The sequence below is a fragment of the Diabrotica virgifera genome, chromosome 1 (assembly GCF_917563875.1).
Source record: "Diabrotica virgifera virgifera chromosome 1, PGI_DIABVI_V3a".
NCBI lineage: Eukaryota > Metazoa > Arthropoda > Insecta > Coleoptera > Chrysomelidae > Diabrotica > Diabrotica virgifera.
Genome location: NC_065443.1, coordinates 40569848 through 40584939, shown reverse-complemented (window position 1 = coordinate 40584939; position 15092 = coordinate 40569848). Strand labels below are relative to the sequence as shown.

Here is a 15092-nt window from a genome sequence, read left to right as displayed (position 1 = left end):
ATAAGCATTAACATAATTACTTATACAGGGTGTCCAAAAAAAAATTTTTTAATTAAATTTATTGACTTTAAAGGAAGAATGTATGTAATTTATTTAACACAAAATACATTTTACTGCTATCAGAAAACAGGAAATGATGTTTATTTGACAAACAAATATCATTTTTTGCTTAAATTCAATATTAAAGCCGCCACCCACCAGCCTCGTGACAGTTTGAACATTTAATTTAAGCGAAAAGCAATGAATATTTTTCAAATAAACATTTTTTTCTGTTTTTTGAGAGCAGTAAAATGTATTTTGGACTAAATAAATTACATGCATTCTTCTTTTTATGTCAATAAATTTAGTTAAATAAAAATTGTTTTTAGACACCCTGTATAAATAATTATGTAAATATTTATATTACTGAATAGAGAATTAAATTACCTTTCAAATGAGCTATCACACGACCCCTATTCCTATTAAAAAAAATCACCGATGACGTCATCACGCCCAGATGGGTAACATCATTAGTATGACATGTATGCCAAAAAGTCGTAATATAAAAATAAAAATTGACCTGTTTAGGGATTATTTTCAAAAATCGTCGATTCTCGAGAAAATGAATTTATTCCAACCTTTACATGCTCACTGTAAATGTAAGTACCAATTAGTGAAATTAAACACACAGTTGTTATAAATATGTATTTGACGGTTGAAAGTCATCACTTTTATAATTTTTAAAACATTTGTCATTAATGTCACTGAATGTATTTTTTCGTAGCAACGAAGGGCATCTGACGTAATATGCTTAACGACGGGAGATTATCAAAAATTATCACCTTAATTTGCATGTCTGTAGCTTTCTATTGGTCAGAATCTCCTATGAATGAAATAATCAGTATAATTTTAATATGATTAGACTGAATTAAACACGTGATCAAATATCTTACTATACCATTGAAAGTAGATCGTCAGTACGATTTTCATCAAAAAATAATCAATTTAATTTTTCTTTCTGTAGCTTTCTATTGGTCAGATCTCCTATGAATGAAATAATCAAAAATTATCGGGTATAATATCACAAGAGAGTGAGAATGAATTGACAATAATGCGAAAGTTTTTCGAAAATTTTTATAATTTTCTTATTGAACAGAATTAAACACGTGATCAACAAGCTTACTATACGATTGGAAGTTAAAATCATTAAAAAATAATTGCTGCAATTTTTATTTCTGTCGCTTCCTATTCAATTGGACAGAATCTCATATGAATAAAATATTCCTTATAATACCCTTGGTAATAAAACTTACTAACTAAAACTAAAATATGTTTATTATTTAATATGTGTATTAATTCTGTCATTCAATACTTCAACTTTCTAAAATATTTGAAGAATAACTCTGGTTAAAACATGAAATGAAAATCTTTTTAATAACGTTTTATGCAGAAGTCATGATAGCAAAGAGACATTAAGGGAAAAGACGCAAAATATCCCCTGTCAAAATTATTAATTTGTTTTGAATTTATCCATGCTATTCAATCCTGAGAAAACTAATAAATATTTTTGAAAAATGTAAACGCAGAATGAAAGTTTACGTAATCACTAAGTGCCGAAAGTCCCTGAAAATTTTTATAATTTTTATTTTAATAAGTTAAAGGGCTGAAAATAAAAGACAAAATTTAGTGTGATTTTTAATTGCAAATATTTAATTCAAAAGAAACTTTTTATTTATTATAAGGAACTTTCGGCACTCAGTAATAACGTGATTTTTCATTCTGCGTTTAAATTTTTCAAAAATACTTATTAGTTTTATTAGGATTCGAAAGAAATAAATACATTTAAAACACATTGAAAATTTTGACAGGCGACATTTTGCGCCTTTCCCCAAAATCGATTTTAAAAAACAAACAAGGTTTCTTGCTAGCTTTTACTGAAAAAGAAAATAGAATTTATTTTCTAGTCGATCAAGAATTTGAATCTATTTTCAAGTAATTTATAACTTAAACCATCTCTGCGCAAAAACGTGTCAAAGAATGATAAGGTTTCTATAGAAACAATTAGTAAAATTTGATAAACTCTTTTATTCAGTAATCTGCATATTTCCATGTAAACAAAATATAACATTACATGTATATAATATATAAGAATATATCCAAGAGTTTCAGAAGATTCTTACGTTTTTACTAACTGTCCAACTTACTCATCTACAATGCTCGCGAAGGTGTTTTTAGCTATAACATTAGTTATTGTGATATTCTTTACTGGTACTGGGAGTATTCCTTTAGAACAAAGTGATCACACTAATCAGAGTAATCACATTATCACAAATAAAGATGGCTGTTTATCATGTAAGATACCGAACAACACACCAAAACCTCCTTCTTGTGGACCATGCCAAAGCTTAGTGTTTAATAAGTGTAAAAACACATATAATGGTAAACAATGTCCAGTAAGTCATTTTATTTATCCATAGTTTCCAAGCTTATAAAAAAATAAATTGTGATTTATTGCTATTTATTGCTAAAAATGGGGTTAATACACATTTATCAAGTTAAAAAAAAATAAAATTTCTTAGTTTTTTTATAAGAAAATATTGCGTGGGCACAAAGATATATCTAGTATTTCCCAGGATATAGCTATTTGTATAACAAGGGAGGAAAGTGCTACAGTAATTATTCAAGGGAGGAAAAGGCACTTTACTCCCGTGTTATACATATGGTCTTCCTCAAATTAATAACAAGTCATTTTTCATTTTTACTTAATTTATTTATGTAACTAACCAACAAAATTTATTAAAACTAAAACTAACAAGTAGGTACAATAAAACTGTCAACTGTCAAATATAAGTCAAAATATTAATGTAAACACTGTAAAAAATCAAAATAATAATTTACTGTTTTTTACCATTCTGCAAAATACTGGGTGTTTTATAAATAAACGTTAAAATGTATAGATACTTACGTAATAGAAAATAGATATTGTACAGGACGTCAATAAGTTCTATTTCATGAATGACGTCACTTTTACTTTTCCTCCCTAGGAAAAATAGGAAAAGGATAGGATATTTTCCTCCCTAGGGAGGAAAAGTACAACTTTGCTCCCTACAATCAGGTCCGGAAAAGTATACTTTCGGTAGAGATAGGTGGAAAAAAATTTTACATTAATATCACAAGGCAGTGAGAATAAATTCACCATAATACGACAATTTTTCGAAAACTTCTTGCCCGACTCGAGCCCGGAGGGCTCGAGTGGCCCATGCCCAATGACAAAAATGAAGCATTATTTTCTTATTTATTCTTACTTTCGTGTGTTTTTGACAGATTATTTTTTTAATATTTACATATAAAATTTAAGTATGTATTTTTTCGTACTTCCGGGCCTAAAGTGACAACTTCACTCCCTTGTGACAGGTACTAAAGTGTCACATTTAATCCCTCCGGGATTAAATATTGACGAAACTCCCGGAACGATTAAATCACAAACAAACGAATTTTAAGCGGCACCACTTTTTAAAAGCATCGTACTGCTGCTCGTATAGTTTTCTAGATTTCGGTGGTAACAATTCTTCACCTACTTCGGCTGCTCTTTTATCAATATCAGATACACCTTCTTCACTCATGATACCAATAATTATCAATAACAATGTTTCTTTACAATGACACTAGTAATGACAATGTTTCTAAATTATAACTGTCACAACGCAATGTTACTATGGTAACTTATTTTAAAGACAGTTTATTAAATGAGTTGAAGAGAGAAAAAACTGATTGAAATTATTGAAATAATTAATAAAATCATACCGGAAGTACGAAAAGTATCGTATATACCTTGCGACTGAAGTACATTTAATCCTTCAGGTAAATTATGGCCCTCCCTGCGGTCGGGCCATAAACTTTACCTTCAGGATTAAATGTACTACTTCAGTCCCGCGGTATATAATGTACTATTATAAAGACATCCGGTGACATTCATTTCAATTAATATGACACACATTTTTCAACTTGTCAAAGTGAACAACACAGTTTAGCAAATATTCAGACGAATATGTCAATAAAATATCAATTAAAACTATTTATAAATACAGGTTTATTCATGAAATATTTTTACGGAAGTACATTCCAGCGCTTAAACTTGCCGATTTTTAATGTCCTCGTATAGACCAGTAAGGATGTCCGAAAAAACGTCTATTTTTGGATGTGAAAGGTGGCATTCGGATTTTTGCAGGTAAAGTTAGGTGACACCTTCGGTAATAATAATTGACTTATGCTCCTTCTCAAATATGCCCGGAACATTCATAAAAAAATTAAAATATTTAAAAATTTCGAAAAACATCGATTTTTTCTGCTTTCTTTGCTTATAACTTTAAAACGATTCGTTTTGGTACAAAGTCATAGAGAAATAAAATAAAGATAATTAAATTTTGTATGACATACGATAGGTAAAATATGTCTTAATGTTTTACCTTTTCTGCAATTTAGCAATAAATACAAAATAAAGGGGCAAAATAAGTCTGTTGTTATTCAATATTTTTTAACCACTTTGGTGGAACCTAGAACCTATGTAATTCGCTTAGGTAATTATTTGTAACATACTTAAATCGTGTACGAAATTTCATTAAAATCGACCTAATAAGTTTTGCATAATAAATTTGCAATCTAAATGTTTTTAAAAAATTTCAAATATTTTAAAATCTTTCTGAACAAAAAGTAGACCATTTAGAAGTTGGCTATTTTTTTTTGCATATAAAGAGGTGCTCTACCTATCTAATACACTTTACAGAATTAAAATCGGATTATTTAATGGGCCTCAGCAATGTTTAAATTTATAAACAATTTTTGGCTTATAAACAAATAGCTTTATTTAACAATAAAAAAATTAATTTTTAGCAATGCAAATATGTAATTAAAGCCGGAATAATTTGACTTAAACTTTCGAATGCTGTCAGCAGAATTGCTATTTTATTTTTTAATCAAACCTTATTCGCATTCAAAAATTGCAATTTCTACTGTAAAGTGAATTAGATAGGTGGAGTACTTCTTTATATGTAAAAAAATTGACAAATATTTGTATGTTCTAGTTTTTGTTGTGCAAGATTTTAAAAAATTTAAATTTTTTAAAAAAAGTTTAGATTGCAAAATTATTATGCAAAATCTAGTGAGTCAATTTTAATGAAAATTGGTGTACGGTTTTAGCACATTACAAAAATTTTCTAAGCGAATTAGGAAGGTTCCAAGTGTAACCTAAGTGATGGAAAATCATTGAATAAGGACAGGCTTGTTTTGCCCCCTTATTTTATATTTATTGCTATTTTGAAGCAAGGGTGATAAATTAAGACATTTTCAACCAATCGTATCTGATATAAAATTTAATTATCTTTGTTATAGTCCTTTACGACTTTGTTCTAAAATGAATAGTTTCTAAGTTATAAGCAAAAAAGTAGAAAAAAAAACGAAATTTTTTGAAATTTTTAAATATTTTATTTTTTTTATTTATGTTCCCGGCATATTTGAGAAGGAGCATAATTCAATTATTATTAAAGAAGTTATTACCTAACTTTATCCGCAAAAATCTGAATGCCACCTCTCACATCCACCTAAAAACAGATCCTTATTCGTCTAGTAATAATTTGACAAAATCAGAACTAAAGTATATTATGGTTAATTTTCGTCGAAAATAAAGAGAAACAATTTACCTAAAAATATTCTCAGTATACGCTGTGAGCTCGTACGTAGAGGGTACGTCTGTAAACGTTTACCGGAAATCTGACATAAATGTCAAAGTGATTATTTAAAATTAAAATTAAAAACATTAATTATAAAAAATATTAGTTGGTCAAAGCTGTGATATATATTTTTACCTTAAATATACTTACGTTTTAAATACTGAATTTAAGTTTTTTTAATGTTCCGTAATATGTAATTATAAATTAATCTATTAATCTTAGCGCCATCTGCATGATAATTGTGAAAGTATCCGAAGTAAGAAATTCATATTTTATCAATAGAACGTCAAAATGATTAGCAAAATCTTAAAAAAATCGATTAAAATTTAATTACTTTTTTGCGTTGTAAATATAAGCGATAACAATTAAATAATAAATGTAAAAATTACCGGTGAAAGTTGAATTAGCAGTCCGCTAGGAGCGACACCAGCGAAGCTCAGAGCTTATAGTAACCTAAGTAGAAAATTACCGCTATAATAAAAATCTGATTGGACAGAATTACACACGTGATGAAAAATCTTACTACTCGATTGGAAATTAAAATCATTAAAATATAATTTGTATAATTTTTGATTACTGTGAAACTGTTCAAGGCAACTTTGATATAGATGGATTTTACAGTTCACACAACATCAACAGTTGTACTTTTGCTTGTCTGCATCTTCTTCTGTCTTTATTCTCTTCCTATGCAATGACATGACCAAAAAATAAATATAATTTCTGACAACAAACTGTTTCTGGATGGTTGTCCCCAATTAGGTCTTTTAGGATTCTTGATTTGATCATTTAAAGCCGATATACCCTCTTCTTAGACGTTATCTTTGATAAGCGGTGATTCAATTTTTATAAGTGTAACGTAAATGTAAGACTTAAAATCTAACTGTGACATTTTGATTTTATTCTCCATGTTATAATATTTTACTTGCATTGACAAGAACACTTACAATCCTCTTTTTGTGTAAAACGGATCCACCACTATTTCTTTCCTTTTACCTTTATTCTGTTGGTTGATATGTCGTTACCATGCAAATCACACCACACTTATGTTATTATACTCAGCTATCACTTTTGATGGAGGAATTAGTTGGGTTTTCTTTTCTATTCTGTCATATCTTTTTGCACCTGCGAGAGGTACAATCGTACAACTATTTGATGCAACTGTCACTTTAGAATTGTCATTCCACCTAACTAACAATACACTTTTTTCAGTAGGTATCGTAAGGCATACCTATATGTTTTTCTATTTTCTGCAGTATTTTGAATTAAATAAATCGCACACGTTTTTCTTTTTGTGTCAGCTGATTTAATACTAAAAAAAATTGGACACCCTATATAAATATTTATAGACCTGGAACCCGCTTAACAAAAATAAGTTGCTTAATAGCAAGCTAAAAATTTGTTAAAAGCTTAACGGGGTCTAGTTTGACAAACTTTGATGTATGGGAACACTGAAACAGGAAAAGTTTTAATTCTGGAACAGGTTAAAAATTTGGAACGTCAGACTACGAAAATGTTCCACATATTTTGTCGGACAGAATTTCCAATTGATTTGCTACCATTTCAATAAACTCTCATGCAAAAATCAGACTGGTGTTTATCACCAACGGGGCATTTTAATGAGTGGAACACGAAGAACATGTCAAATGACAGGAATTTTATTGGTGATAAATAGCAGTTTGATTTTTGCACGAGAGTTTAATGAAGCGGTAGCAAAATTTGTTAGTAAAAAACAATAAACAATACATTGAACATTTTAGGGATTTTTGAAAATATTCCTTTTCTAAAGGAATTAGTGAAAAAGAATACGACTAATCACATCCTTCCCCGTTAGAGTTTAATGTAGACAGCACGTTTGACTTGGCATACATTTATTTTCTCGAGAATGGGCGACACTAAAGATAAGTCCCGAAGCAGGTCGATTTTTATTTGTAAATTATAATTGTTTGGCATATAAGTACGTCATGCTAGTGACGTCATCCATCTGGACGTGATCATGCAATCAATGATTTTTTTTAAATGAGAATAGGGGTCATGTGATAGCTCACTCGAAAGATTATTCAATGCTCTATTCACTAATCTAAACATTAACATAATTATTTATACATGGTGCCCAAAAAAAATTGTTTGAATTAAATTAATTCAGACAAAAAGATGAAGGTATATAATTTATTTCATTAGAAATACATTTTGCTGTTTTCCGAAAATAGGAGAATGCCTTATATTTAATATCAAAGCTGTCACCCACTTGCCTCTTAGCAGTTTGAACATTTAATTTAAGCGAAAAGCAATGTTTATTTTTAAATTAACTTTTTTCTCTGTTTTCTGACAACAATAAAATGTATTTTGAATTAAATAAATTACATCCTTTTTTTGTTTTGCCTCAATTAATTTAATTCAAAAAATATTTTTTTAGTAGCCTATATAAATTATTAAGTTAGTGTTTAAATTAATGAATAGAGTATTGAATAACCTTTCGAATAAGCTATAACACGACCCCTATTCCGGTAAAAAAAAAAATTAAAGCACTCATGGGAGTGCCGACAGAAGTGAAATCTTCTTATAGTATCTAAATTACGAGCTCAATGCTTTTTCCCCATCCAAAAAGAAGTGGTATACCTATATTATATACGCTTTTCGTACGCTCTATGGTTTTATGGTTTATGTATACATATACATAATATACAGGGTGTCCTGAAAAGATTGGTCATAGATTATACTACATATTCTTGTGTCAAAAGTAGTTAGATTGAACCTAACTTATCTTAGTACAAATGCGCTCATAAAGAAAGTTAGAGCCCATTGAAGTTACAAAATGAAAATCGATTTTTTCAATATATCGAAAACTGTGAGAGATTTTTTACTGGAAATGGACATGTGGCATTTTTATGGCAGGAAAATCTTAAAACAAAATTGTAGTGAAATTTGTCCACCCCATAAAATTTTTATAGGGGTTTGGTTCTCTTAAACCCCTCAAACTTCTGTGTACGTTCCAATTAATTCATTATTGTGGTACCATTAGTTAAACAGAACGTTTTTAAAACGTTTTTGCCTCTTAGTATTTTTTTGATTAGCCAGTTTTTATCGAGATGCGACTTATTTTTTAATATAAAGAAAATAAAAACCTTATTTTGTATATTTATATATGTATATGTATTATATATTTATACATATTTTATATTTTTTAATATGTTTACATACAAATTTTATGTGGTTTTGTTTCTTTAACCCACCCAATTTTTTGCGTACGTTCCAATTAAACTATTATTGTGGTACCATTAGTTAAACACAGTTTTTAAAACTTTTTTTGCCTCTTACACTTTTTTGATAAGTCACCTTTTATCGAGATGTGGCTCCTTTTTCAAAATACATATACCTAATAATGTAAATTATAAATAAATTTTCAGATTATTAGCAGGTCTCTATAATCGTACTTAACCATATACAAATATGTGATGGATTCGAAAAATATTCAAAATATCTCGATAAACACCGGCTTATCGAAAAAGTGATAAGGGGCAAAAAAGTTTTAAAAACACTGTCTTTAACTAATGGAGCCACAATAATAATTTAATTGGAACGTACACAAAAGTTTGGGGGGTTTAAGGGAACAAAACCCCCATAAAATTTTTATGGGGTGCACAAATTTCACTTTAATTTTTTTTAAGATGTTGCCTATAAGAATGCCACATGTCCATTTTAAATAAAAATCTCTAAGAGTTTTCGATATATGAAAACAAACCGATTTTTATATTGTAACTTCAAAGGGCTGTAACGTTTTTTGTGTGCACTATCGTATATAGGTAAGTGAGGTTCAATCAACCTATTTTTGACCCCAAAATCTATGGTATTATTTATGACAAATCTTTTCGGGACACCCTGTATATACGTACGAAATTTAGTTCGACAAAGTGATGACGGTCGCAAACACAATACTTTTTTCTATCTAAAAAGGCACATCGTCACTAAAGAAGTTTTCATTCCAAAAATTTATTTCGCGAAGTAATGACGGTCGCTAATTCAATACTTTTTCTCCATCTAAAAACAGCACGACGTCTCTAAAAAGGTTTTCACTTCAAAAATCTATTTCTCTAACTAAAGCAATGATGGTCGCTAATTTAATAATTATTCCCCATCGAAAAAGTGCAAAACGTCTCTAAAGCAGATTTCACTTCACAAATTAGTTCGTCGAAGCAATGACGGTCGCGATGACGGTCGCTAATTCAACACTTTTTCCCCATCTAAAAAGGGCACAACGTCCCTAAAGAAGTTTTCACTTCAAAAATTTATTTTCGTCGAAGCAATGACGGTCACTAATTCAAAACTTTTTCTCCATCTAAAAAGGGCACAACGTCCATAAAGAAGTTTTCGTTTCAAAAATTTACTTCGTAAAAGCAATGACGGTCGCGAGGACGGTCACTAATTCAATACTTTTTCTCCATCTAAAAAGAGCACGACGTCTGTAAAGAAGTTTTCACTTCAAAATTTATTTCTTTAAAGCAATGACGGTCGCTAATTCAATACTTTTTTCATCTAAAAAGGGCACAACGTCCCTAAAGAAGTTTCCACTTCAAAAATTTATTTTCGTCGAAGCAATGACGGTCGCTAATTCAATATTTTTCCCCATTTAAAAAGGGAAAAACTTCCCTAACAAAGTTTCACTTCAAAACATTATTTCGTCGAAGCAATGACGGTCGCGATGACGGTCGCTAATTCAATACTTTTCCCCATCTAAAAAGTGCACAACCTCCCTAAAGAAGTTTTCACTTCAAAAATGTATTTCATCGAAGCGATGAAATACATGTCGCCAATTCAACACTTTTTCCTCATTTAAAAAGGGCAAAACGTCCCTAAGAAAGTTTTCACTACAAAATATTATTTCGTCGAAGTAATGACGGTCGCGATGACGGTCACTAATTCAATACTTCTTCCCCATCTAAAAAGTGCACGACATCCCTAAAGAAGTGTTCACTTCAAAAATTTATTTCGTCACAGCAATAACGGTCGCGATGACGGTCGCTAATTCAATACTTTTTCCCCATCTCAAAAGTGCACAATGTCCCTAAAGAAGTTTTCACTTCAATAATATTACTATTATTATACGTAGATTATAATAATATACGTACAAAATTTATTTCGTCGAAATGATGACGGTCGCGATTACATGACGTTCGCAAATCAATCCTTTTTCCCCATCCCAAAATTGATTGTAAATTTATTTTAAATTTAAATACTTCTACACAATTTATATATACATACACATAATAATTATACGTACAAAATTTACTTCGCCGAAGGGATGACGGTCGCGAAATAAATCCTTTTTCCCATCCTAAAATAGGTTTTACATTTATTTTAAATTTAAATACTTCTATACAATTTATATAAACCTACACATAATATACCTATATATTATGTACAAAATTTATTTCGCCGAAGCGATGACGATCGCCATGACATTGATTGACATGATTTACATTAAATCTATTGTTTCTCACCTTTACACGTATCAAAGGAGTATGTCAACTAAAACTGTCACTGTGACTGAACTCGTCCGATACGTCTAAAGGTGGGAAACAATTAATATAATGTAAATTAAAAAAAAACATGAAATCCTTTATAAAAGGTATATTTGTTAAAATCCCTATACAGGGCTACATCATAAAACAAACAGAACTAGTTTTCAATCAGTTGACCGATCATCATCAGTGTTTCCTGAATCGAACATGCTAACCACCAAAGTAAAAATATTAGGGTAAAAACCCTTTAAACTTAATCCGTCATAGGAACATATTAAAATGATGTGATTTTACATATGGATGTATAAAATATCCAATGTTTCACTCTCTAGGTACCAATGAGCTAAATTTGACTTGATCACATCATGGCTGTGTAGAAGCAAGTGAATAACGAATACATTAACACTTACGAATACAATATCACTTGCTTCTACACAGCTATGATGTGATCAAGTCAAATTTTGCTCATTGGTACATCGAGAGTGTAACATTGGATATTTTATACATCCATGTGTAAAATCACATCATTTTTATATGTTCCTGTGACGGATTAAGTTTATTTAAAGGGTTTTTACCCTAATATTTTTACTTTGGTGGTTAGCATGTTTGATTCAAGAAACACTGATGCTGATCAGTCAACCGATTGAAAACTAGTTCTGTTTGTTTTATGATGTAGCCCTGTATAGGGATTTTAACAAATATAAGTTTTATAAAGGATTTTATGGTTTTTTGTAATAAATGGTATACAGTCAACTACAGGAAATTTTTTCCTCGTGGATTTGTAAATTTTTAGGTTAATATCGCTAAATTTTCCAGCTTGACTAGTTTCATTTCTTTTTATCTCGCAACTTAATATGTTTTCCATCTTTTGTGCTATTTTGCCGGTTATTAACGCGGTCATCACTGTATATTCCAAAAAATTATAATTTAAAAATAAGAATCGGCACGTTTCGGGATTTATCTCCAGAGTCGCCCATTCTCGAGAAATGAATTTATTCCATCTCAAACGTACTCACTGTATATTCAAGTATGTACCTATATGTATAATAATTCATTTATATAAAATATGTATATTTGTATATATTATACCCATAGATGCATATATCCATTTCTAAGAATATAACTACTTCTAAATAAATTAGTTTTAGCCTTAGCTATAACTTTTATTTAACCTTCCGATGACCAACCTTTTTTGGTTACACAGATGACCAACGTAAGTAGAAAATGACCCCAATCAAAAATGACAATTGACAAAAAAATTGAGCTGTTTTAAGAAATAAAATAATGTATTCGTAATTTTAATGTTAGTATTGTATCAATAAATGATAAAAAAACATTAGTAAAACATATTTTAATACAACTGAACAAAAATAGGAATCATCATTCTGAACATAGAACTAAAGGAATTTTAAAATATACACTAATTTACGTCATCACAGGCTTAACAAACAATTTTTTTTTCAAGATCGGAAAGTTTCTTACAGAATATTCCACGTAATAGACGGTATTTACTTAATACAAAATTGGGACATGGAAAGCCAAGGGAGTTCGTCTTTGACTCCAAATTCAGAAAATATTTTTTTTTCGTAAAATATTTCGTAAAATTTATTACAAAATATAAGTGTATCTAGAATGATATTAGAGTCAAAATTTACCCCCCTTGGTCATCCGAAGGTTAACTAATGATAAGTTTAGAGATTGTTTTAAGACCACATTTAGAGATTGTTTTAAGATATACAAATTCTGGTAGTTCAGCTAATAGCAACTTTTAACGGATGTGTACAGATAAAGTAAAAGTTTTTATGGTTTTTTCCTGATATATATGTACTAACTTTCCACAAATATGAAATAAATGCAGATGCGTTCAAGAATTTTACGTTAAAATTGTAGTATATTTTAAACCACCGAACGAACAAGTACACCAACATGAAGATTACGATTTTTTTATTATTACTCGTATGTATGTCTGGTATATATGAAGGAGCATTCCATCACATGCCACAGCGCAGCGTGGGCAAGATTTTCCACAAAATTTAGGTAAATATATTTTTTTCTGTGAGATTTATGTAGTTTTAAACATAGTGTTTTAAATTTTAACAAAAAGAAGTCTACGCGCCGCGCGCTTCTGCGAGGTAGAAACATTAATTTATCCTTGTCAAAATAGTCTTCTTTAAGTGCCGTCTCCTAATCGGAGGTTAACATCATCAATATCTTTACTCTATCTTCCGCTGCTCTAAGGAGTTCTATGGAACTGCATTGACACCAGTCCCTTAAATGTTTCAACCATGACAGTTTCCTCTCATCTTATACTCCTTCCGCCTCTTATCTTTGACTGTATTATCAGTCTTAATAGTTCAGATCGCTGTCTTCTCATTACGTGTCAAAGACATTGTAACTTGTTATTTTGTATTGTATTTATTATATCGCGTTATTTGCTCATTTCTCGCAATACTTCCGTGTTCGTTTTCTTCTGTGTTCATGCTATTCGAAGCATCCTTAGACCCACTCAAATAATAATATTTGAGTTATCCTCCCTCTCAAAAACGTCCGGAACATTGTTTAAACAATCAAAATGTCAAAAAATGAAGGAAAGAAAAATTCGATTTTTTTCTTGGTTTTTTGATTATAACTTTAAAAGTATTCATTTCCGAGAAAAATTGTACTAACATAAAAGTTGCATGATTAAATTTACTACAATACAAAATTGGTTAAAAATTTTAAAAATAGTCAACCTTGTTGCAAAATGACAATAATTGCGAAAAAACTATACAAAAACAAGTACTCGCATTTTACGTTTTTCAACAATTTATGCTACACTTAGGACCTTCATGTTTCACTCAGAAAAACTTTATGACACAGTAAAACAATACTGTAAATTTCATTAAGATCGGTTTAATAGATTTTGCAAAATAAATTTTGCAATCCAGCTTTCGCAAAAAAAATCATTTTTTCAAAATGTTACAGGACTGAAAATAAAGCAGATAACAAGTTGAATTTTTTTACGTATAGAAGTGTACTGTACCTTTCATTCGCAATTTGCAAAATTAAAATCGATTAACTACCACGGCGTCAGGAATTTTTTAAATAAACAATAATTATCGGTGCTACGCGCAGGACAGCGGATAGTTTGCTCTGATTGGGCATTCCAATGACCTTTGACAATGATTGATACATTTTAATTTTTATTGCATTTCGATATAAATAAATAAATTTGTATATTGCAAAATAAAAAACCATACTCTATCCTTTGAAATAACACTTTTTTTAGCAAAGACTTTCTTTGTTCATATATTTTAACTTAGAGAATAAAGTTTATTATTTTTAAACATATGCAATTGTTTAAACAATATTTCACAAACAATAATAAAATTAGTTTGATTTTTGTGGAATTAAAATATTAAAATACAACATAATATAGAGTACCAAAATAATATTCTAGATAAAGATTGGAAGAAATTTTGGTGGAAATCAACTTGTGTGAATCGAACACCGCTGTCCTGCGCGTAGCACCAAAAATTAATGTTTATTTAAAAAATTTCCTGGCGCCGTGGTAGTTAATCGATTTTAATTTTATACATTGAAAATGAAAGGTACAGTACACTTCTATAGGCAAAAAAAAAATTCAACTTTCTATCTTAGTCCAAGTAATGAAGCTTAAAATAGAACAAAACCTCGCAATTTTTACAGAATGGATCGATTTGCTTGAAAATTTGAGAATAAGTAGTGGATAGTCCAAGGATCAAAATCTATATGATGCTGAAAGGCGCTTTTACCATGGGGGTGGTTGTCACCCCAACTCAGGGGTGGAAATTTTTTATTATATTTTGACCGCAAAATTTAGTAAAAACATTCATTCTAAGCAAAAAACGTT

The 15092-nt window shown here is 29.8% G+C and overlaps 1 long non-coding RNA gene across 1 annotated transcript in view; it reads left to right on the top strand.

Moving 5' to 3' along the window:
• The first annotated feature begins 2081 nt into the window (after positions 1-2081).
• The window catches only part of LOC114334740 (uncharacterized), a 50788-nt gene continuing 37777 nt past the window's right edge, over positions 2082-15092 (top strand). The window contains exon 1 of the long non-coding RNA XR_003653156.2: positions 2082-2432. This is a non-coding gene — a long non-coding RNA (uncharacterized LOC114334740). The remainder of the gene's footprint in view (positions 2433-15092) is intronic.